Source organism: Mirounga leonina, unplaced genomic scaffold (assembly GCF_011800145.1).
Source record: "Mirounga leonina isolate KUSES-001 unplaced genomic scaffold, KU_Mleo_1.0 Mir_166, whole genome shotgun sequence".
Lineage (NCBI taxonomy): Eukaryota > Metazoa > Chordata > Mammalia > Carnivora > Phocidae > Mirounga > Mirounga leonina.
This window is the reverse complement of record NW_023270418.1, coordinates 4,361,475-4,386,169: the sequence shown is the minus strand read 5'-3', so window position 1 is coordinate 4,386,169 and position 24,695 is coordinate 4,361,475. Positions and strand designations below refer to the sequence as shown.

General features: G+C 35.7%; 1 protein-coding gene across 1 annotated transcript in view; it reads right to left on the bottom strand.

Moving 5' to 3' along the window:
• The window catches only part of LOC118015701 (zinc finger protein 133-like), a 48,350-nt gene extending 28,592 nt beyond the window's left edge, over positions 1-19,758 (bottom strand). The window contains exon 1 of the mRNA XM_035012462.1: positions 19,399-19,758. The gene's annotated coding sequence lies outside the window, so the exon portion shown is untranslated. The remainder of the gene's footprint in view (positions 1-19,398) is intronic.
• Positions 19,759-24,695: the final 4,937 nt, after the last annotated feature.

Genomic DNA, 24,695 nt, shown 5'->3' with positions numbered 1-24,695 from the left:
AGCATAATCTAGTTTATGAAGGAAACTTATGATAGAATACTTTTTTAAAAGTATTCTTGGATACCATTAGAACTAGTCTTTACCAACAAGTGTCTGACCAACTTGTTTCTGTTTCAGTAGATTTTTGGATTAGAACTAGTTTTTACCAACAAGTGTCTGACCAACTTGTTTCTGTTTCAGTAGATTTTTGGAAAACTCAAAAATAAAATAGGGTAAAATAAAATAATAAAATAAGGAGGCAAGCAATAATCACACATACGTCCAATAAAAAGAATATAACTGAAAGAGACAGCTGTCTAACATGGATGAAGAACAGAAATCACTTTTGGAATTTGTGACTAATTCCCCAGGATGTAATGAAAAATATATGGACATTTCCATCCAAAAATAGATGAAAAATCTGCAAGAAAATCTGTAAGATAGGAAAATCTTATGCAGGAAACAACATGATCAACTAAATGTTGACCAGCAGGAGGAACAGACATCAAATGTGAAGGTGACATGGCACTGTGCTGAGCTGGTCATGTACAAAGAACACTGAAATCCTTAAATAAGAATTTGTAAATACAATTTCAAATGTGGTACAAAGAAACTAGCAATTAGAATTCCTGGCATATTTGCTCAAAAATTAAGGTGAAATCGCTACATTGACTAAGATTTTTCCAGAGAGACCTGATTAAGTGTGTCTTGTTTCTCTGTTTTGAAGTTCTTTGGAAAAATTAAAAATCTTGAGCAGAATTTTTGATAAAAGTAAAAAAAAAAGATCTCAAATCAGGGGCGCCTGAGTGGCTCAGTCGGTTAAGCGCCTGCCTTCCGCTCAGGTCATGATCCCAGGGTCCTGGGATTGAGCCCCACACATCGGGCTCTGCTCCGTGGGGAGCCAGCTTCTCCCGATCCCCCTGTGTATGTGCGCACGTGCACGTGTGCTGCGCTCTCTCTCTCTCTCTCTCTCAAACAAACAAAATCTTAAAAAAAAAAAAAATGCCATAATTTACTTCACTGATTAGTAGAAGAAACTCCCCTATATTTGAAGTTAAATATGTATATCAGAAAAAGATAACATGGAACAAAAACAGATAATGTTCTGAGTATTATCAGAAACCAGGGAGAATATTGTAAAGAGGAAATGGGATCTTGGTTAGACATCATAAAACTGAGATCTATTAAGCTAACAAAGGTTTTGAGGGGAATCTAATTTAAAGCATTGCTAAAGTCACCATTTCTTAGATGTATGAAATATAAATATAAATATAAAAGGCTCAAAGAAAGAATAGGACTTAACATATAGGAAAACTTTCAGGTGTGAAAATGTTTCATCGCAGTCAAGTGTAATTTTTAAAGCATTTAAGTTAAATTGAATGAGTACTGAAGTATAAATAATATAATTCTTCATATAATGGTAGGGTAGTAGCAATTACATATCAGCTTGGAATTAGTCATCACTAGACCTGAATCCCCTCACTCAGTGGGATTAAGCAAAAAAGTGAATAAAGCTAAAAGATTTTTAAAAAGCTCAATATTTCAATCTATAGACTCTTGAAAATAAGAGAAAAATGGCATTTCTACTAATGAATTGTGTTCATGTAAAAAAAAACTGTCAGTAAATAATCCAATTTCATATATTTATGACAAAAACTTTAAGTAATAAATCAACGTGCTAAATATTAAACCTTTGAGATGTTAATTGAAACCTGAATATTGAAAAGAAAATAAAAACTTAAAATCATAAGTGGAAATACATGTCAAGCATTAGGGCAAAAGACTAGTGTGTGTGTGTGTGTGTGTGTGTGTGTGTGTGTGTGTGTTTGGGTGCTTGAAAATCAAAAAAAGTCAAAATAGTAGGAGATTCTACTATAATACTCACTGAACTTTCCATATTAAAATAACTCTGGATTTTAAATTTGAAAGCCAGATTTTATAGCACATTTTAAGGAATGTGATTCTAAATTTTATCAATAGGATAGTAACAATTTTAGTTGGGTGAGAGTTGGAATGTTTTTGTCTTTGAGGACCCCAATAATTTTTAAAGACTATTTTTTGGACCACATCTAGAAACACTTTCTATCTATCTATCTATCTAGCTATCTATCTATCTATCTATCTATCTATCTATCTATCTATCTATCTATCCATCTATCTAGGCCTTTGTTCATCTACTACTGAAGTCATCTACTATAATATAATATACATAATTTTAGGGACAGCTGAAGTATAAAGAAATAAAAATACTTGTTGAACTACTCTGTGCAGAAGGAGCATTGCCTGGGTGATGAAGAATTGGAGGGGATGTCCTTGCTGATATTTGTAGCTGCCCTTAATCTGTATGAGCTCACTAATCATTATGGTTCTTTCAGATTCTAAATTTATTTAAGATAATTCAGGAAATGACATCATTATAATTGTCTCCTTCAAATCAAGGGTGAGTTTGATTTAACAAGACTTTTGGACACTTTCCCTGAAGCAAAGATTATTATTCATGGTGGCTTCATATAAAAATCTTGAAAGCTAAGAGATGGATTCTTTCAGTTTAGCAAAGTCAGGGAGATTCTGCACTCTATTTTTTTTTTTTTTTTTGTCCCTGCTCCCATGATTTACAACTTACTGCATAAGCTTTGTAAACTAGTTTATAGAGGTTCAAATGCTCAAAACTGAATGATCTTTGAGATCATAACTTTGGAACAACAAAAAAAGGGTGAAATGCTTCCCTTTTGGTTCTACAAATTTAATGAAGAATATATTTACATTGCATGATATTTGAGACCAGGATTTTATATCCTTTTCAGGAGCCTAACCTATTGCTGCCTATCATTTTAATCTCAAAAACTGCTTTTCAATACTTTATATCTAAGATGGTGGACTGATTTAATTTTAGAACTGTGTCGTCATCCTCCATGGGTGCTAAGCCAATGAATATGAAGCAGTTAATGGACTAACGTGCAAACCATGCTATTTTCTATTCAATAAATGTATCAGTGCTATTGTGCATAGTGGATCTCAGGAAAAGGACTGATTATCGTTTCACCTTTAGGTACTTAAAGTCTATATTAAAGATTCAACCTCTGAATTGAAATGAAAAGAAAAAAATAGATAAACTTTAAACTAGATGTCACAATAGTTGATAGGGTAGAATCTTTCTATAGAAGAGGGCGTTTGAGTTGGGCCATTACTGGTTAATCCAGTCTCATGCATTTACACTGGGTGATTGCTGTAAGAGGCCAACAGTCAGGACTTAAATTACAGTATGCAGCCTGTAATAACTATGCTTTATTTTAAAATATTCTTTATTGTATTCTTTTGCCTAATGAAATGTAGCAATTAAAATCTCTAACACTTGGCAGAAAAAGATGAAACTGGCCAGCTAAACTCCTGAAGCACTTCCAGAATCCAAGATCATTAATTTGAGAGCCAGAATTATATATCCAACAGGTTTTTTTTTTTTTAGTGTAAATTACATTGTCTCATTCTTGTCATAAACAGCAGCAAAAAATCAATTCAACCCTTCTCTATCCTTTTGCCCCACCTAACGTGGAGCATTTTGATAAGTTTTCACACAAATAGTATCAATCTCAAAATCTTTACCTTGTTTAAACAAAACCCACCTATAAATAATAGCTGCACTTTTAGCTAATGTTTTCTCGTGCACTGCTTCTAAAGTCCAAGATTTGAGATGGTTTATTAAGATCCAAAGTTTGATGCAGGCATATACTTAGAACCGAATCAACTAAAAATTACCCACTCAGAGAAATTAGGTAAAATCTCATTTAAACTATTAAGGTAATAAGTTATTTCATTTGGTTAATTTACTTATAAATCCTAGTTACCAAGATCCTTAATTGCAACCAAATAAATGATGTAAATGTGCTAATCTGATAGGTTAAGCAACATGACCAAAATCTGCATTGTAATGCATTGTTAAACATGAATTATCAAAGTTAGAAAGTAATCAGTTTTTAGAATTAATCTAAATTCAGAGCTTGATTTATATCAAGGTATTTGCAACTTGTTAAGTGAACTGATCTAACCACAAATCATTATTCAAGTTTTTTTATATATCGATCTCCTTATTAGGAATTGATTAAAAAAAATGGCAACAGTGCTTAAGTACTGGGATTACAGGAGGCTTTAATTTTTGTCTTTATACTTTTCTGTACTTTAAGGATTATTTAAAATGAGTATATATAATGTGGTATTCTGGAAATGAAATGTTTCTCTAAAAAGAAGGAACTTATTTCTTAGGGTTGTATATTTGAGGAGGTTGAATAATATAAGGTATGGTTCACTAGGACATATAGACCAGAATTATATTCTTAAAGAGTTTATATATAAGAATAAATAGAATTATATGAGAAATATATATACTGAAAAGTTTACTATTAGAAGAAATATATATAATGGAATATTACTCAGCCATAAAAAATGAAATCTTACCATTTGCAATGACATGGATAGAACTAGACAGTATTATGCTAAGTGAAGTAAGTCAGTTAGAGAAAGACAAATACATGATCTTAATCATGTGGAATTTAAGAAACAAAACATGAACATAAGGAAAGTGAGGGAAAAAGAAAGTAAGATACAGTCAGAGAGGGAGATAAACCATAAGAGACTCTTAACTATAAGAAAAAAACTGAGGGTTGCTGGAGGGGAGTGGCTGGGGGGATGGGGTAATTGGGTGATGGCCATTAAGGAGGGCACGTGATGTAATGAGCGCTAGGTGTTATATGCAACTGATGAATCACTAAACTCTACCTCTGAAACTAATAATACACTGTATGTTAATTAAATGATTTTAAATAAGATTTTTTTTTTAAGATTTTATTTATTTATTTGACACAGAGAGAGAGAGAGAGAGAGCATAAGCAGGGGGAGTGGCAGGCAGGCAGAGGGAGAAGCAGGCTCTCTGCTGAGTAAGGAGCCCGATGCAGGACTCGATCCTAGGACTCTGGGATCATGACCTGAGCTGAAGGCAGCTGCTTAACCGACTGAGCCACCCAGGTGCCCCTTAAATAAGATTTTAAAAAAGAATAAATAGAAGGCAATACATATGCAAACATATGGCAGATTCACCCTATAACTTGATGCTGGCTGAAAGCTGGTCAGGAAGAGACTTCCTAGAGACAATCAGATGTTCTGCCTTGAAAGAAAGAGGAAGTATGAATTGGATGGCTAGTGATGCAGGCAGGCTGGGTCTGAGAACCCTGGGGTGTCCCATAATACCAGCCAAAATACTCCTTGACTTCATGCAGGATGGAAATCAAATGCAGGCCAGAGAAAGTGAAAGTGGAGTTTTATTAAATAGCATAAGTGATAGAGTAGAGCAGATGGAGTGTCTGGGAGACTCAGAAAGGAAAGGAGAGTGAGTTTCTCCATCGCTTGGGGTTGGGAGTTTATATTAGAAAGAGGTCTAGGGTATGTGTTCCTTCAGGAACCTAAGGTAGGGTCTGATCAAAGGTGAGTGACAGGTGAATAACAGGTGTTCTTTAGGGGGTATTGATGATCAGCTGAGGTTTGTTTGCAGCTGATGACCTGGAACGTGTTTGGGATCTGGCTCTTCTTAGGTGTTGTCATGTGTTTGGGGGCCTAGGACAAAACTCAGAGAATGATTAACCTTCTTGCTTCCCACTTGGAGTAGGAGCATAGCTTCTTTGGCTTACTCACATATAAAATATAGAACATGAGTCAATGGGGCCTAGCAGAAGACCAGCAGAGATGGAACCTTTCTAAAATGGAGTCCCTGCAGCTTCCCTACCTCAGAAGCATAGGAAGAAGATGTGTCAGGTTAAGATTATTACATGGATGAAAGAAACAAGGTAGGAAGTAACAGTTTGCTTGTGTATGTGTATGTGTGTGATTCACAGAGAAAGAGACATAGAGAGAAGGTAGAGAGAGAGAATACGGTAGATACAAATGAAGTAATTCCTAGGTGAATAATTAAGAGTAACCAAAGGATATTTTAAAAAATGTGTTGTTTACTCCTTGAAGTCAGAAATCTGGAATAGTTTTACTATGTATAATTTGTTTGAAAGGTATCATAATTATATGAGTAGGACTAAAACTAGAAATGCAACTGAAAAGGAATTTCTTGTTGTCAAAAGTATGATCAAAACCCTCATGGGACTCTATTAAAACATACCATATTCTCCCAATGTATTACATAAACACCAAAAGACATAGCATCTTATAAAAGTTGGAATAGTGTTTAGCGGTCACTTGAGAATACAAAAAAATCTGATTGTTTTCTCAAATATATATATATATATTTAGCACACTTGCCAGACTCAAAAATGATCCATGCAGGGCATCAAGAATCCTAAGACTTAGACTCTGCCCTCAAAAGACTTTCTGCCTAATGGAGGAACTTCTACTTACTTCTCCTGCCTGGGATTGCTTAGAGATATACTTAACATTATCAGGAGTATGTTAATATCTTTAAATCATATGATTAGATGCACGGTTCAGATTTTTTATTTTTAGGAAAATGGAAAAACACCCAACAATTTGACGTAGATGCTTGACAAGAGTTCTCTAGGAACTCTTAAGTGAAACATACTGATATTCATGCTACAATCTATATTTTCTTCTATAAGATGATATATGTTTTGTTTTGTTTATTAAGATTTATTTATTTGAGAGAGAGCATGAGTGGGAGGGGCAGAGAGAGAGAGAATCTCAAGCAGACTCCGTGCTGAGTGCAGAGCCCAATGCAAGACTCCATGGGGGGGAAGGGGGTCAATCTCACAACCCTGAGATCACTGCCTGAGCTGAAACCAAGAGTTGGATGCCTAACTGATTACACCACCCAGATGCTCCTAAGATGATATATGTTTGGGCACAATTTTTAAAGGCAGGTACACTGAAGATGATGTGCTTGCTTTGATGACATGAGGGAAAGCAAGGTGGTTCTATGGTTTTTTCTCATTGCACCTTTCTCCATGTCAGGAAAATTTTCCTTTTCCAGGAAAATTATAACCTTTTATTAAAACCTATTACTTTTCATCTTTATAAGACAAAAACAAAACAAACACTAGACTAGTTATTAGGTACTCGAAGTTTACTATGTAAAATCTAATTTGCTTCCATTTTTTTCTTGAAATAATACAAAACAAAACAATATTTCCAGCATTTCAGTTGGTAGAGATGGAAAGATTAGTGGCAGAGGGAAAATGTTCATTCCTAGGAACATTTTACATTTTTTGTCCAGAAAAGTAACCCTCCCTCCCCGCCAAAAAAATCACTGGCATATTAATATCTTCTAAATAAAGAAGGAATAAAATTCTACAATCTGACTCTTCAGAATGGTATAAAACAAATCACAAATAAATGAATGCTTATAGTCATATGAATTGGTATGTAGAAACCTTATTTTGTGAATAGAACTAAGGAAAACTAGCTCAAATTTATTTGAGAGTATTTCAGAAAAGTTAAACTGGAACTGCTTCCTCAAACTTACTTGCTTGATACTAAGGTTAGATTAAGAGAGAGAAAGAGAGGAGCCTGAGGTATCATCAACATATAACATTTCCTTAAAATAGAATACAAATACATGTGTGGTATGACCACTACAGATCTGAGGGCCCAGGAGAGATCCACCCCCCCACCCCCCGCCAAGTTGCCTCCTCTTGGGAGGACTATAATCGATCATCTGCTGAAGTCACTTGCTTGATGCAAAAACTACCAAAAATTGGTAGAATTTCACTCCTTGCTTGTGATGTCCCTTCATACTTAACAAACCAAAGACACCAACGTTGAACCACAGCATGAAGGAACAAAAAGGTTCTGCAGAATAAAACACAAGCCTTCTCAAGCACCCTACTGGTCCTTTTTTCACCAAGAACTAAAGAACACTTCATGTTACTTCTTTGAATATCTAAACATTTTTCCTTGCGAAGTAAATTATTGGCTGTCTTGGAATAGCAATTTAATACTGCTACAGAATGAAGTCATTTTAAAAAGTGCAGTCATTCTGTGCTGTATCTATTAAACCAACAAATGTTTACTTTCTTTGACCACGGTTATTTGTGCATACCTTAAATGAGTTTCTATATTGGTTACATTATTCATGTCATTAAATTGCTTTTTACTGACTTCACCTGCCACCTCCTGAAGGGAAGAGCCAATTATCAAGATTAAATAGCTTTCTTATCTCTATGGGATTTACCACTTCAAAAAAAGCAAAATGCTTGGCTTTTGCTGAAGGCTGAATATTGAGTTTTCCTGCTGGACAACAAAGAAAGTCTCACCAGGGCCCTAATACATGTTCAATACGGGGAAAATTATGGACTAATAAGTGCAATAGTGCTTCAGCTACTAAAATTGTTCATGAAAATGTTGGGTTGGGCAAAACCATTAAAATTTATAAGATTTCATACTTAAATGAAGACTTTTTATCCCTGTTGATATATTATTATATAATGACTATCATTTTTCTAATTGCAGTTAACACATTTCTTTAAAACAATGCTGATCTTTTGACCTACTAAATAAAAAACAGCAAATACTGAGTAATATAATATACTTTTGAACCAAGATCTTCAATCTCACATTCCCCGAAATTTGAAAAGAATTCAGTACTGGCTAAGTGGATATAATGGATATTGCTTTACATAGAACTTAGGTTACAAGAAGTTTTGAGCTAGAAAACCACCTGTTATTGGTGACCACTGAGGAGCTAAGCAGTTTTTAGTGGCATGAAAATGAACTTGCCACTTAGTGCTAACAGCAATTTTTGCAAGTGGTTCTTGTTTGAACCTGTGTGGTTCAGACTCTAGCCTGCATCATAACTAAATGCGTGTAAGAACTCTTGAACGAAAAGAAGGAGGGGAGCAGGAGGAAGAAGAGGGGGAGGAGAAAAGAGAGTGGCCTTGTATTAGAGTCAATTAAATCATATCTTCTTTTGCAAAATGGAACATGGATAGCACCATACTCATTTTCAAATTTGCTTACAGGGATGGAGCACCGTAAATATTCAGTAATATAAATAATTAAACAGTAACATACCAACAACATATACTTTTATTCTTTGGGTTTTGTTTTTCAAGACCATTCTTTCATTTTGTTTTGTTTTCTTGATGAATTGACAGTGGAGGACAATTTAAGAAGAATCTATCACAGTCTTCACATAAATTTTATATTTCAGAAATTTCCCGTCCAAATTCACTAGTAGGAATGTCTACCCTAATTTTTTGGTGCTAATAAATATGTAAATTTTCAAAATAAAGACTTTGTCCTTTATCTTGTAAAAATTCACAGTAAAAAATAATTATGATTATTTTTCTTCACCTACTTTAACCATCATTAATATTTTGGCAGTGGGGAACTACAAAGATTTCTGAGACAGTTAAATTATAAGATGCTCAAAAGGCAAATATACTATTGCAACTCTAGGAATGTGATTTCCTCTCTCTTGAATATTATTGCATCATGAGGGTTTACAAATTATATTTTTATAATAAGTTTTAGCATATGTTGAGAAACATCTGCCTAAGTGAACAATTTTGAGCATTTCTTTTTTTTTCTAGAAGAACATATATGTGATTATTAAATTTCAGCTCTAGGGTTAGAAAAAAGGGCAGAAAGTTCCAAAGAATAACTGTGATTTAAATTTGCCTGGTTCTCTATAGAGTCAATTGAAAAATAATTAAATACCTATAAATGGAGCAAGATATAATGATATTGAAGAACAACATGCTTTTTTAAAAACAATCCATATTCTATTAACTTTATTGGAAAATAATGTATATTAGTGGCATCCTATTTTATTTTGTGAAGGTCAAGTAGATTTCATGTGCAAAGAAAGACAAATCAGAAAACTTGAGAAGGATCCAACAATCCTTACACTAAAAGGAAAACCCAGTTATGCTAGATTGAATGATAGTGAAAAATTCCTTTCTTCCTTTTAGGTTCTTTGGCTGGCTAATAATAAAGTTGAAAAGGACAGATTAACAAGAGAAAAACAAATTTAGTTTCATACATATGGGAGCCCTGTAAAAATATGAGACTCCTAGGCAGGAAGGTAATTAAGGTTTATATACCACCCTGAGCTTAGGAGAAGGGGGCGGAGGTCTGGGACTTCAAAGGTGAGGAAGACAATTCACAGGAAGATGAGAAGAGCAAAAGTTTGGTGAACAAATGATTCCTATGCCATGCAGAAAAGTCTTTTGGATAAAAGTTATCCCTGGTAATAGTTCTCCTCTTGGTTCAAGCCCCCTATCTAAATTCTTGTAGGCAGGTTGCGGGGGAGGTACAAAGCTTTCCTGAGTCTGCTGGGTCTTAACTGCCTTCAGCTCAAAACAATCCACATGTCAATGTGCCTCACTTGGAAGGGCAGATTCTGCTTCCCCTCAGGTGTACTGAACACTATGTGCACATAAGGAAACCATTCTAGGTCGAGGAAAGAGCCAACAAAATGTATTACAGGGGACGGTTTCTAGCACTCACAGGAGACCTAGAATAATACCAGTTCCCATAAGCCATAGTGGAAAACCTAATAATTCACATGGCAGTGTGCTAAGAAAGAACTTGCCTTGGCAGTGGAGAAAATTAACCCTAGACTGACCATCCTTCTGGTCCTATCTAGTAAAACATAAAAGCAGGACATAGATGGATCAATCTGTTTCCAAATAAAGGCATTCTAGAACAAGACTCAGGGACAATTTTAGAAATCTAAAAATATGCAGTACCAAATAACGTTACCTTTACAATGCAATAACATCCAATACAAAATTACCCCAGATATTCAAAAAGGCGGGAAAGCACAATCCATAATGAGAAATTCAGTCAATCCAAACTGAGCCAGTCGCAAATGATTGAGTCAGTACATAGGGATATTAAATTCATTAGTACAATTTTATTACATGTCTTCAAGAAGATAGAGAGATCATTGAATATACTAATCAGAGACATAGGAGATATAATAAAGCCACGAATCAAACTTCTAAAGATGACTATTTGTTTCTCATTAACTTCCATGTCCATAGAATTAAAGCAGTAATTTTATATAAGCCTATAAGCCAGTACAACAGCAGGTAGTCAGATGCCGAAGTTGAGCCCTTGAGGGGTGACTAATCCCAATTGAGATATGCAGTATAAAGTATATAATAGAGTCTAAAAACTTAGTTTGAAAAAATATTATACAACATTTTAATAATATTTTATATTGATTACATATTGAAATGATAATAATGTTGATATTGGGTTAAATAAAATATATTATTAACATTGACTTCACTGTTATCTTTTTACTCTTTTAATGGCTACTATAAAATTTTAAAATGCCTATGTGCTTGCATGTGTGGTTCACACTATATTGCCAATAAATAGCACTGGTCCCAGAGAGGCGGAAACTGGGCCTTAGACAGGGAAGATGACCTGTCCATAATCACTATGGAAGATACTGCAAGGGCTGATACCAAATTTAAGTCACCTGACTCCGCATCCATAACAGGGGTCCTCTTGATACTGTCCTTCAGTGATGATTCCCAATTCAAGGATGCACACATACTATGTACTCAGATATACAATTATAAAGAACATGAAAGAGAAGGGAGTTTCACAGGGCCTGAGTGCTCTTTCCAGCAGAAATTGTTCCCTGTGTAATGATCATTGTATTTCTTTATTTTATTTCTAATTTGTATCTATAAGCATGAGATAATTATGGCCTTATTAAAATCTCTTTTGCTCAAATGTGTTTTAAAATTTTCATAATAGAAAGAAAGGCTAATTAAGGACGTAAAAACTGCTGAGGCATAAACTGTAGCAACCAAAATTTCAATGATAAAGCATTGTTAAGGGATTGGCACAAATTAGTTTTAGTGAGTAACACTAGGCACAAAGTGTCTAGAGTTACGTCTTCTGATTGAGAGAAACCATCCACATGATATTGACAGATTTAAGAATGCTGCCTCAATTATGTCCTTTTCTTAGTTGGGAAAGTAAGAAATCCTCTGCAGAAAGCTCAGATCTCCTACCTAGAAAAATGTACACATACATAATCTTTGAAGTTGCAAACAATTTCAAAGGGCTTATGCTAGCCCATCTTCTGACTTTTAGATTGCTGAGGCACAGGTTAAGAACTTCTCCATCCTAGAACAAGAACCATATGATCCTCTCAATAGATGCAGAAAAAGCATTTGACAAAGTACAGCATCCTTTCTTGATCAAAACTCTTCAGAGTATAGGGATAGAGGGTCCATACCTCAATATCATAAACCCATCAATGAAAAACCCACAGCAATTATCATTCTCAATGGGGAAAAACTGAGAGCTTTCCCTCTAAGGTCAGGAACACGGCAGGGATGTCCACTATCACCACAGCTATTCAACAAAGTACTAGAAGTCCTAGCCACAGCAATCACACAACAAAAAGAAATCAAAGGCATCCAAATCAGCAAAGAATAAATCAAACTCTCACTCTTTGCAGATGATATGATACTTTACGTGGAAAACACAAAAGACTCCACCCCAAAACTGCTAGAACTCATACAGGAATTTAGTAAAGTGGCAGGATATAAAATCAATGCACAGAAATCAGTGGCATTCCTATATACCAACAACAAGACAGAAGAAAGAGAAATTAAGGAGTCAATCCCATTTACAATTGCACCCAAAACCATAAGATACCTAGGAATAAATCTAACCAAAGAGGCAAAGGATCTGTACTCAGAAAACTATAAAATACTTATGAAAGAAATTGAGGAAGATGCAAAGAAATGGAAAAACATTCCATGCTCATGGATTGGAAGAACAAATATTGTGAAGATGTCAATGCTACCTAGAGCAATCTACACATTCAATGCAATCCCTATCAAAATACCATCCACTGTTTCCGAAGAAATGGAGCAAATAATCCTAAAATTTGTATGGAACCAGAAAAGACCCTGAATAGTCAAAAGAATGTTGAAAAAGAAAAGCAAAGCTGGTGGCATCACAATTCCGGACTTCAAGCTCTATTGCAAAGCTGTCATCATCAAGACAGTATGGTACTGGCACAAAAACAGGCACATAGATCAATGGAACAGAATAGAGAGCCCGGAAATGGACCCTCAACTCTATGGTCAACTCATCTTTGACAAAGCAGGAAAGAATGTCCAATGGAACAAAGACAGTCTCTTCAACAAATGGTGTTGGGAAAATTGGACAGCCACATGCAGAAGAATGAAACTGGACCTTTTCCTTACACCACACACAAAAATAGACTCCAAATGGATGAAAGACCTCAATGTGAGACAGGAGTCCATCAAAATCGTAAAGGAGAACACAGGCAGCAACCTCTTCGACCTCAGCCGCAGCAAGTCCTTCCTAGAAACATTGCCAAAGGCAAGGGAAGCAAGGGCAAAAATGAACTCTTGGGACTTCATCAAGATAAAAAACTTTGCACAGCAAAAGAAACAGTCAAGAAAACCAAAAGACAACCGACCAAATGGGAGAAGATATTTGCAAATGACATATAAGATAAGGGCTAGTATCCAAAATCTCTAAAGAACTTATTAAACTCGACACCCAAAGAACAAATGAGCCAATCAAGGAATGGACAGAAGTCATGAACAGACATTTTTCCAAAGAAGACATCCAAATGGCCAACAGACACATGAAAACGTGCTCAACATCACTTGGCATCAGGGAAATCCAAATCAAAACCTCAATGAGATACCACCTCACACCAGTCAGAATGGCTAAAATTAACAAGTCAGGAAACGACAGATGTTGGCAGGGATGCGGAGAAAGGGGAACCCTTCTACACTGTTGGTGGGAATGCAAGCTGGTGCGGCCACTCTGGAAAACAGTATGGAGGTTCCTCAAAAAGTTGAAAATAGAGCTACCATACGATCCAGCAACTGCACTACTGGGTATTTACCCCAAAGATACAAATGTAGGGATCTGAAGGGGTACATGCACCCCGATGTTTATAGCAGCAATGTCCACAATAGCCAAATTATGGAAAGAGCCAAGATGTCCATTGACAGATGAAGGGATAAAGAAGATGTGGTGTGTGTATATATATATATACACACACACACACACACAATGGAATACTGTGCAGCCATTAAAAGGAATGAAATCTTGCCATTTGCAACAACGTTGATGGAACTGGAGGGTATTATGCTGAGCGAAATAAGTCAATCAGAGAAAGACATGTATTATTTGACCTCACTGATATGAGGAATTCTTAATCTCAGGAAACAAACTCAGGGTTGCTAGCATGGTGGGGGTGGGAGAGATGGGTGGCTGAGTGATAGACATTGGGGAGGGTATGTGCTATGGTGAGCACTGTGAATTGTGTAAGACTGTTGAATTATAGACCTGTACCTCTGAAACAAATAATACATTATATGTTAAAAAAGAAGAAGAAGAAGAAGATAGCAGGAAGGGAAGAATGAAGGGGGGGGAAATTGGAGGGGGAGATGAACCATGAGAGACTATGGACTCTGAGAAACAAACTGAGAGTTCTAGAGGGAGGGGTTGGGGGGATGGGTTAGCCCGGTGATGGGTATTAAAGAGGGCACGTACTGCACGGAGCACTGTGTTATACTCAAAGAATGAATCATGGAACACTACATCAAAAACTAATGATGTAATGTGTGGTGATTAACATAACATTAAAAAAAGAAAATAACTTCTCCATTCTACCTTAGTGCCCCTACTCACCAAGCCTAAGCAATAAGTGCCAGGTTAAAGGTGCATTATGTAACTTTTTTTCTGTTTAATGCTTACAAGTGATTGGAATAAATGCATAAAATAAGTATCCCAGAGGGAAGAACAGTCTGTCCTAATATTATTGGTAAGAAAAACTGAAAATAAAGTGTTACTGATTTGAAAAGAAAAGAAGCAAACTGGAGATGCTATATTAACATCACCTAAAGTGGACTTTATGTGAAAAAGAAAGATTATTACCAGAGATATAAGGGAAGTTTCTTAATGATAAAATTGTCAATTCATCAAGAAGAAAAACCCAAGAATGTTTGCCTCTCAGAAAGGTACTTCAAAGAACATGGTGAAAAAAGTTGACAGTACTAAATCCCTAATCCATAGTTGGGGATTTTTATAAGAATATCATTTTGATTATTACTATCACAGAAATTAACTTAATTTACATCTATGAAATACCTCACACACCAAATGAAAAAACAAAAACAAAACCACACACACACACATTCTTTTCAGATACACAAGGACTATTCACCATGATAGATTATATGCTGGACAATAAAATATATCTCAATACATTTTACATGATTAAAATCATACAGTACATTCTCAGGAAAAATGAATTAAGCTAGAAATTGGTAACAAAAAGATATCAGAAAAATTTCCAAGTGATTGAAAATTAAGTAGAGTACTTCTAAATAACCATAGGTCAAAGGAGAAAGCATACAAAAAATTAGTCAATATTTCAACCTGAATTAAACAATAAAACCCCCAAATTTATGAGGAAATGTTAAAACAGTTTTAGAGGAAAATTTATACTTAGATTTAATACTTAAAAAATAAAACAATTTGAAAACAATTTAAAAGGCTCTACCCTAAGAAACTAGAAAATGAAGAGCAAAATAAACTCAGAGTAGGTATAGGAAAGAATATAATAAAAAGAAGAATGGGAGTAAATGAACTAAAAAATAACAAACAAGAAGGGAAATTAACACAGCCAAGAGAAGCTTTTTGGGGGGAAAAAATGGAACTTGAAAAATCCCAAGAAAGACTCATCAAAAAAAAAATTACTAAAATTATGAAGGAGAGGTTATGGCTATTATATCTATAAATATTACAATTTTAAAAGAAAATATGAACATCTTCACACCTCCCCAAAATTCAGCAATTTAGATATAATTGATACTCTTCTTTAAAGAGCACAACTTATTAAAATGAATTTAAAAAATAGAAAACCTATATATATCTCTCTCTCTATGAAAAATTGAATTATTGTCAGTCTTTCAAAGAAAAGTAGGCACTAATTAATTCACTGCTATATGCTACCAAACATTTAAAAAAGAAATCACACCAATCTTACAAAACTTTTTTCAGAAAATAGAAAAATATATCATTTTCCAAATTATTTCCTGAGACCAATATAAAGTAGTAACAAAACATGAAAGGAATATTACAACAAAAGAAAACTACAAAGCAATACCATACATGAACGTAACAAAAATTCATCAATAGGACATTAGAAATAAAACCTAATGGGGCGCCTAGATGGCTCAGTCAGTTAAGCATCCTACTCTTGATTTTGGCTCGGGTCATGATCTCAGGGTCATGGGAACCCTGTGACCAGTTCCACAATGGGCGTGAAGCCTGCTTGGGATTCTGTATCTCCCTCTCCCTCTGCCCCTCCCCCACCCCCACTCGCTCGCTCTCTCTGTGTTTAAATAAATAAATAAAAATAAATAAAACCTAGCAATATCTAAATGACAAGATATTATGACCAAATTGAGTTCATCCCAGGAATGCATGATTGTTTCAACAATCAAATGTGAAACTGTTATTCACTATAATAACAGTACAAGTAAGAAATATGTAGTTATAATAAATGAAATAAATGACAAAAATTAACATTCATGTGTAAAAACTCCCAGCAAAAGTAGGAAAAGAAGATACTTTCTTAGTCTGGTAAAGGGACCTTATAATTATCAGAATACTTAATGGTGAAATATTAAATGATTTCTCCCTGAGATTGAGGAAAGGTAAGGGTGTCCATACTTCACACTCCTATTCAGCATGTACTAATGAACCTAGTCAAATGAAACAAGTTAGTGAAATAAGGCAAGAAAAAATTAAAAAGCACATAATAATTAAAAAGAAAAACACACAACCATCTTTATTCCCAGATAAAATAGTTGTGTATATAAGACATGTTTAAGGACTCAACAACAAAATATGTAGAAATACTATGCAAATGTCACAAAGTTGAGGGATACAAAATAAATATTCAAGATTTTATATTTCTGAAAATTGGCAACAAACAACTGGAAAATGTATTGCCATTTGCAATAGCACCAAAATACATAAATTGCATTGGATCAAATTTAATCCAAAATGTGCAAGTCTGATACACTAAAAATTATAAAACATTGCAGAGAGAAATTTTATTTTATTTTTTTAAGATTTTATTTATTTGAGAGAGAGAGAGCAAAAGAGAGCAGGAGCAGCTAGCAGCGAGGGTAGGGGTGGGGGACAGGGAGAGGGAGAAGCAGACTCCCCGCTGAGCAGGGAGCACAACATGGGGCTCGATCCCAGGACCCCAGGATCATGACCTGAGCTGAAGGCAGACGCTTAACCGACTGAGCCACCCAGGCACCCATGCAGAGAGAAATTTTAAAAGATCTATGTAAATGAAAGATATATCAGACTTATTGCTTGGAGGATTTATAATTGTTAAGGTGTCAATTCTCCTAAAACTTTTCTTAAGATGCATTGCTATCTGAATAGAATTCCAGTAGACATTTTACAGGACCTAATAAACTGATTCTAAAATATGTGTAGATATACAAAGGAGTTAGAAAAACAAGCATTTTGAGAAAGAACAAATTTGAGACATTGCATCACCTGATTTCAAGAAGTTCTATAAAAGTATCTTAAAATATATAATCTCAAGTTATCATAAATAGATAATAGGTCAATGAAACAAAATAATAATGCCAGATATAGACCCAGACAATTACAGTGAAATGCTTTTCAACAGACTCCAATGCAATCCAATGGGAAAAGAATCACTTTTTTAGCAAGTAATGTTGAAATTACTTACTGAATATCCATATGGAAAAATAAAACAAACACACAAACCAAAAAACCCCTGACCCCTATTTCATACCAAATACAAAAAATGAATTTGAGTTGATCATAGATGTAAAGATAAAGGCTAAAATGGTGATGTTTCTAGAAGTGAATATGCAAAGTAGTTTTATGACTTTGTGGTATGAAAATATTTGTTAGATAAGGAAAAAAACCACTAATCATTAAAAGATGATTTAGTGGATTTCACCAATATGGAAAAATACTTGCTTTGCAAAGAGCATGATAAATAAAATGAAAAGGCAAACTGCAGATTAGAGTTGCTAAAATTAAGAAGATTAAAATTCCAAGTGTTGTCCATGGTGTGGAACAGCTAGATTGCTCTTACCTTGCTGGTCACACTAAAAAATGATGCAAACACTTTGAAAAACAGGCGGCCTCTGTTTCATAATGTTAAACTATACCTATTTTATAACCCAGCAATTACAGAGAGAGAGAGAGAGAGAGATTCCCAAATATCTGAGAAAAGATTTACAAGAATGTTCTTAGCAACTTTATTTTCTAAGGCAAAGGCTGAAAACAATTCAAATGCCCCATGAGCAAGTAAAAGGATAAAATATATTTTGGTTTCTTCCTACAATGGAATATCACTCAGCACTAAAAAGGAACAATCTCTTGATTCGAAAATATGTGTGAATTTGAGACTTTTTACAAAGTGAAAGAAACTGCACAAAGTGTATATACTGCATGATTCTATTTATAAAAATTTAAAGAATAGACAAAATTAAACTATGGTGGCAGAAATAAGATAAGTGTTTACATTTGAGTGGGTGTTTCCCGAAGAGGGATACTCAGGGAATTTCTAGAGTGATGTACATAAATACTCTGTATCTTAATTTACAAATGTTTGCCCAAACTCAATCTGACTGTACACTTAAAATCTGTGTATTCTCTTACCTATAAATAATACCTTTAAAAAACCACACCTGGAGTCAGTGAGAGAGAATCAGTACTCTAGATGTGTTTCTAACTCTAACTGGCCCTGTTTGCTGTTTGTTTAGCTCAGGTGAGAGGACACCAAAGTGAAAATATATGCATTCTTTCTCCACACCACTTAGCCTCCTCCAGAAGTTAAATCAGGTCATTTCAGAGTTCTGTGCATTCTTTGTTCTTTCTTTCCTTTCTCTCTTTCTCACTCTCTCTCTCCTCTCTCTCTGTCTCTCTCTGTCTCTTTCTTTTTTGTACAAGGTTTCAGGTATCCCAGAACCAGTCTGCCTTCCCTGGCTCTCTGTACCCTAAAACCAGACGCCTGCGTTAGGAGGCTGCTGCGGGGACATTGCCTGGTAACAATTTCCTCCTTGTATCTTGACTCTATTCCACTTCTTTGGTCTCTGTTACTTGTAGACAGTATGCTCACTACTCTTAGGACTGGAGAGAAACATGTCTTGGGTAAGAAAAATCCTTTGTCCCTGCGCAGGAAGCCGTCCTGAAGCTTCCTCCAAAAGGCCTTTGCGACCCCACTTGATCAGAATTCCGATCCTAGCAACTCTCCAATAGAGGCAGGAGATGCATAGAGCTGAACTGTGTGTCTTTAGCTCCCGTAAGTGACCTGCAGTAGGACCAGCCTGACACGGGCAGCGCCCCTCGCTCGGGTCACTCCCGCTCCGGACTCACCTGGTGCTGAGGCCCAGCGCCGGCTGCGGGGGCAGCGGGAAGTGCGCGGGGCTTGCATGCGGTGCCCCGGCCGGGGTCCTCCTTCCCCCGCTGCCTCCGCTCTCCCCCCTCCTCCGGGTCCTGTCGCTCTGCGGTGCGAAACCGACGATGGACCCTCTTCAGCGGCCGACAGACAGAGACGGACTAACCGACCCACATCACTCTCAAAACCAGGAGCCGGGTGCCTGGAATCCGCTTCGCCAGTGATGTCACTGGCGGCCTAGGAGAGCCCTGCCCGGGATCGCTGGGCGCCGCTGCTCCCGAGGCCGGAGGCTGCGCTGTCTCTCGAGCTGCAGAGGGAGGGGATGCCCAGCGATGGCCCCGCGCGCTCGGGTCGCCGGGCAACACACCCAGTGAGGCCGATGGTTTGTTCCCGCTTCTCTAGAGGCTGAGGAGGGTCGGGCTGGGGGAGAAGAGAACTCCAATCTGTCGGGAGTGGAACCTGAGTACTTCCACAGGAGGTGACACCGAGTTCACTGGGAAGGACAATCAGAGGCTTAGAGTCACAGGCAGGTGTCCCTCACCTGATTGCACAGTGTTTGGAAGAACAGTGTTCTAAAGAGGGTGTTTAGAATATTGTTTTGATTAAAAAGGCATAGTAATCTGAGGCAGGCTCTAAAGGGGGAGAAGGATTTAGGGAGCAGGAGTGAACAACATCCAGAAATGTACACTAAGGCCAAATGGCACTTGCCAACTCCATACCTGGGCTCCTTTCCTTTGGTGAGACTCGTCACATAGAAATAATCAAATAACTGAGGATTCTAGAGGGGAGAGGGGTGGGGGGATGGGTTAGCCTGGTGATGGGTATTAAAGAGGGCACGTACTGCATGGAGCACTGGGTGTTATACTCAAACAATGAATCGTGGAACACTACATCAAAAACTAGTGATGTGACGTATGGTGATTAACATAACATAATAAAATAAAATTTAAAAAAGAAATAATCAAATAAAAAATGCATCAGTAATTAATGCAGAGTGGTGGGATTGTAGGACTGGGGTTACTATGCTTTTTATTTTTTATCTGTTCCAAATTTCCTATAAAAATGCAGCCCTCGACTTCTATTTTGAAAAAAATAAATTTCTTTTCTTTTTTTAAAAAATTTTCAAGTTGTTATTTGTTGGGGGCAAATGCATATCCTCTCCTAGTCAAAGCTTTATTTTGAAGAGAAGCAGTTTTGCTAACCCATTGTCTTCTTCTAATGAGATTTAAATTTAAAACATAAATACAGAGCAGACGTAATGTCTTTAATAGCCATTAAAATATATAAGTAGTTTTGCAAGCTGTGTACCTGCCTTTGGGTAACAGTAAAATTCACAACAGATATAATTAGGCATATGCAATTGGACTCACATGTGAATTGCCTATTATTTGGGAGGGAAACCAGAGCACACTTTGTTAACAGACTCTGGAGACTTCTACTTCCAGAAAAGATGGGGACTCTCATCTTCATTTACATTTACGTTTAAAGTTACATTTAGATGTAATTTTCTCTATTCTTCTCACTAATTACAAATAAAAACTCTGGACGTTATATTTTTAAAAATCATATTAGATTCTTAAAGGCAGAGACTATAAGGGTTAGCAAGAGGGAGATCTTTGCCGTGATGAAATAGTTCTGCATCTGGATTTCATTTGTAGTTATACCAATCTCTCCATATGATTAAAATGAGATGGAGCTTGTATTAGTTTTCTTGTGGCTGTAGAAACAAATTCTCACCAACCGGGATGGCTTAAAACAACAGAAATTTATTCTTTTAAAATTCTGGAGGACAGAAGTCCCAGATCAGTACCACCGTGCTAAAAGCAAGGTTCTAGGAGGAAATCTCATTACTTGCCTCTTCCGGTTTCTGGTGGCTAGAAGCATTTCTTGGCTTCTGATCACATCTCTTTTGCTTTTCACCATTGCTGTCTCTTCTATGTTTGTCCGTAGTCACCCACAGCTTCTCTCTTCTACTGTGATTATCACTTAGGACCCAACTGGATAATCCAGGATGAATTCCTTCTTTCAAGATCCTTAACTTCATCGCATCTTCTGCGTTATTAGTTAATATTTAACTCTTTTGCAATCTAAAGTAATATTTTTAGATTCTTGGGATTAGGAATTGAATATGTCTTTGGGAGGCCATTTTTAAAAACTTACCGCAGAACCATGCACACACATTGTAGCAATGTCGAGTTCCTAGTATTGATACTATACGATAATTATGTAAGACAAAGCCATTGCGAAAAATTGAGTGATGGGTACGAGGACCTCTCTGTAGTATCTTTCTAGGGGATGTGAAAATATAATTATTTCAAAATAAAAAAGTAAAAACAAAAGTAGGTCTCTATGATTAAAAAAATACATCTTTTTAATGATAGCTTTTCTTAATGGCCATTTAGAAGGCAATCATTTGAAATGCATTCTCTACAAAGGCATATGACTAGTGTCTAGGATGAAGATGTGTATGAGAGGGAATAAAACCAAATATGTACACTTTTGATTGTGTGGCACATTTATGTTGTTATCCTATGTGCTCGAAGCAGAAGGCAAGTATTCCAGACATTTTTACCAATTTTCTCTTTTTCAGAAGAAATTATCACAAAAAGATCAAGTAATTTGCTCATGCTCCCTAAATTGCTAAGATAGTGCAAATGGCCTTCAACATTCACCTGCATTACTTCGAAATTTGCACTTACTTGATATTCTTTTTTTTACTAGTGAAAGAAAAAATTTGCCCCCATCTGTGTTGGAATTACTTTCTACTAGACAATACAGCATAAACAACAATCCTTATAAATCATATTAACCCAAGAAATATCAGAATGAACTTTTCTTAGATTCGTTTGCACAAAATGAGTCCTGAGTATGTTACTGCATCAGATGTCCTTAAATAACTCTGAAATTATTTAGCCTGTTATCTATTTCCAGCAAGAAAAATAAAATTCATCTAATTTAGAAGACCATAGGAAAGCACATCTTGGAAGATGAGCCTAAGTGAGGTTTTAAAATTTCTGCAATTCTAGATGTTCCTGAATTCTGATGCCACTTTGCCTCTCTTCTTGGGGACTTACAAGGCCATAACTTGTCATCATCTAATGTAATAAGTCACCAGTCACAGGGATACTCAAATCTATAAGTGACTTTTTAGCATCAGAGGATTGGTACATAAGTTTTAAACATCCACCTGTTACTCAAATACTCAGCAGATAGCTTCCATACTATACTGAGTCCAACACAGATGAAAAATAGCTCTTTGTAGAACCTGCACATTAGTCTGTGACAGAAAGCAGAATATGTCACCCTAAAATATGCCATTTTGACATATTAATGATTCTGAATCAAAGTTACTTAAGAAATTACCAGTGCATAAAAGATACTCTGACCCTCCTTTTCCCCCCCTGAAATCAGGAAATGAAGTCTCTTTATGCCAGAGTTAGCAAATTCAGGACCAAATAGGCTGTATAAACACACCTTGTCACTTCTTCACTAATTTGCTACCCCAAGCCCAAACCCCTTTGCTTTGCCAATTTTTCACAAATGTATTGTTTCCTTGTCTAAAAGGTATTAAAACCATCTGCTTTGGTCACTTCTGGGAGTCTCATATCTTTGGGACTCCTGTAGGTACAAAATTAAATTTGCTTTTCTCCTGTTAATCTGTCTTGTACCAATTTAATTATTAGGCCAGCAAAGAATCTAGAAGGGAAGAAGGAAAAAGTTTTCTGTCCCTACACCTATGTAAATGATTTCAGGAGAATCTAAAAAAATTACAGAGAGCCCACTCTCCATAATCTAATAGGATTGGGAGACAATTACATCAATCAGGGTTTCACTATAAATAATTCCATCTGGGGAGTACGATTTAATTTGGGGAATGTCTGAATACATAATCAGGTTTGGCCCTGGTTTTGTTACACCTATTCTTTTAATTTATCTCTTCTCTTAAAGTGAATTATTCATTCTCTTAATAAATGCTTATTAAAACATGCTATGTATTACGCACTTTATAACATAAGTTATAACTTACTTAGCCTGTAGAATTTAACCAGTTGTGTTATTTGCTAAATGCTACTGAATTGGAGATCTATAATTAATTTTCAAGGGCTAATTATACTCCTTTACAAGGAACAGTAACTTCTATATTATTCTTTTCATGTATAGGATAGTATTTAAAGACTATGTGGACTGGAGAAGAGATGGAGAAGTTACCTAAGTTTCCAGAGGTCATACAGCTAAAAGGTAACAAAGCCTGACTTTAACCCAGATCAACACCTTTTTGGTTTTCACTTTTGCATTTTTAAGCCTAAAGACATATGTATTAATTGTCTACAATTTGACTTGTTTGACAATTTAAATTGTTTGACTTCAATCTAAGTCCAGTCTTATTTTTGTTTTTCTATATATCACACCATCTAGTAAATTGCCTCTCTCAACTTACACTACTCACTGTATATGTATATATAAATACACACACATATATATACATATATACACATATACACATATATGTACATACAAATATATATACATACATATATATATTAATATAAGCATATAAACCAAATACATAGTTTAAATACCTAAACCTATTTCTTTAAGGATCTTAATTAATGTTCACCAACTGTTGTAAGTGCCTTGTATTAGAGTTATAATACCTGCTACTAGTGCGAAAGCTACACAATAAAGACATTATCTAAGCTTATCTTAAGCTCTTCTGATTTAAAATTTTTGCAATGAAAAAATAAAATAAAATAATAAAATAGAACTTTTGTAGTGAAATATGTTGATATGGCACTTCACCAGCTTCCCCATCTTTAAAACTGCCTATTTTCAGGTTTTACTGAAGACGCTATCCTGTGTTTTGTTTTGTTTTAATTTACTCACTTAGAAAACCTGCAGTATTAGGACAGCATTAAAGAAGGCATTAATACTCACTATATCAAGTCTCCATTGATAGATTGAGTTATGCAGTTGCTTCAATACGTCTTGTAATTCATCCATAAAACCTAGAAATAAAATAATGTGTGTTATAGATCTCTGTGGTATTAACCAAGAAAGGTAACGGATCTGACTCAAACTGCGGGTCATATGATTCATGAAGTCAGATCACACAAATGTGCCTCAAAACTGAGATCTCATGCAAAATCCCACCCAAAGGTGCCCTCACACAAATATCATTATCACCAAATACCTGGTACTCAAATAGTTTTAACTGAATAAGAAAGAAGTGAGTTATTGTAGTGTATGTGTGTGTATGCATACGTACATTTATACA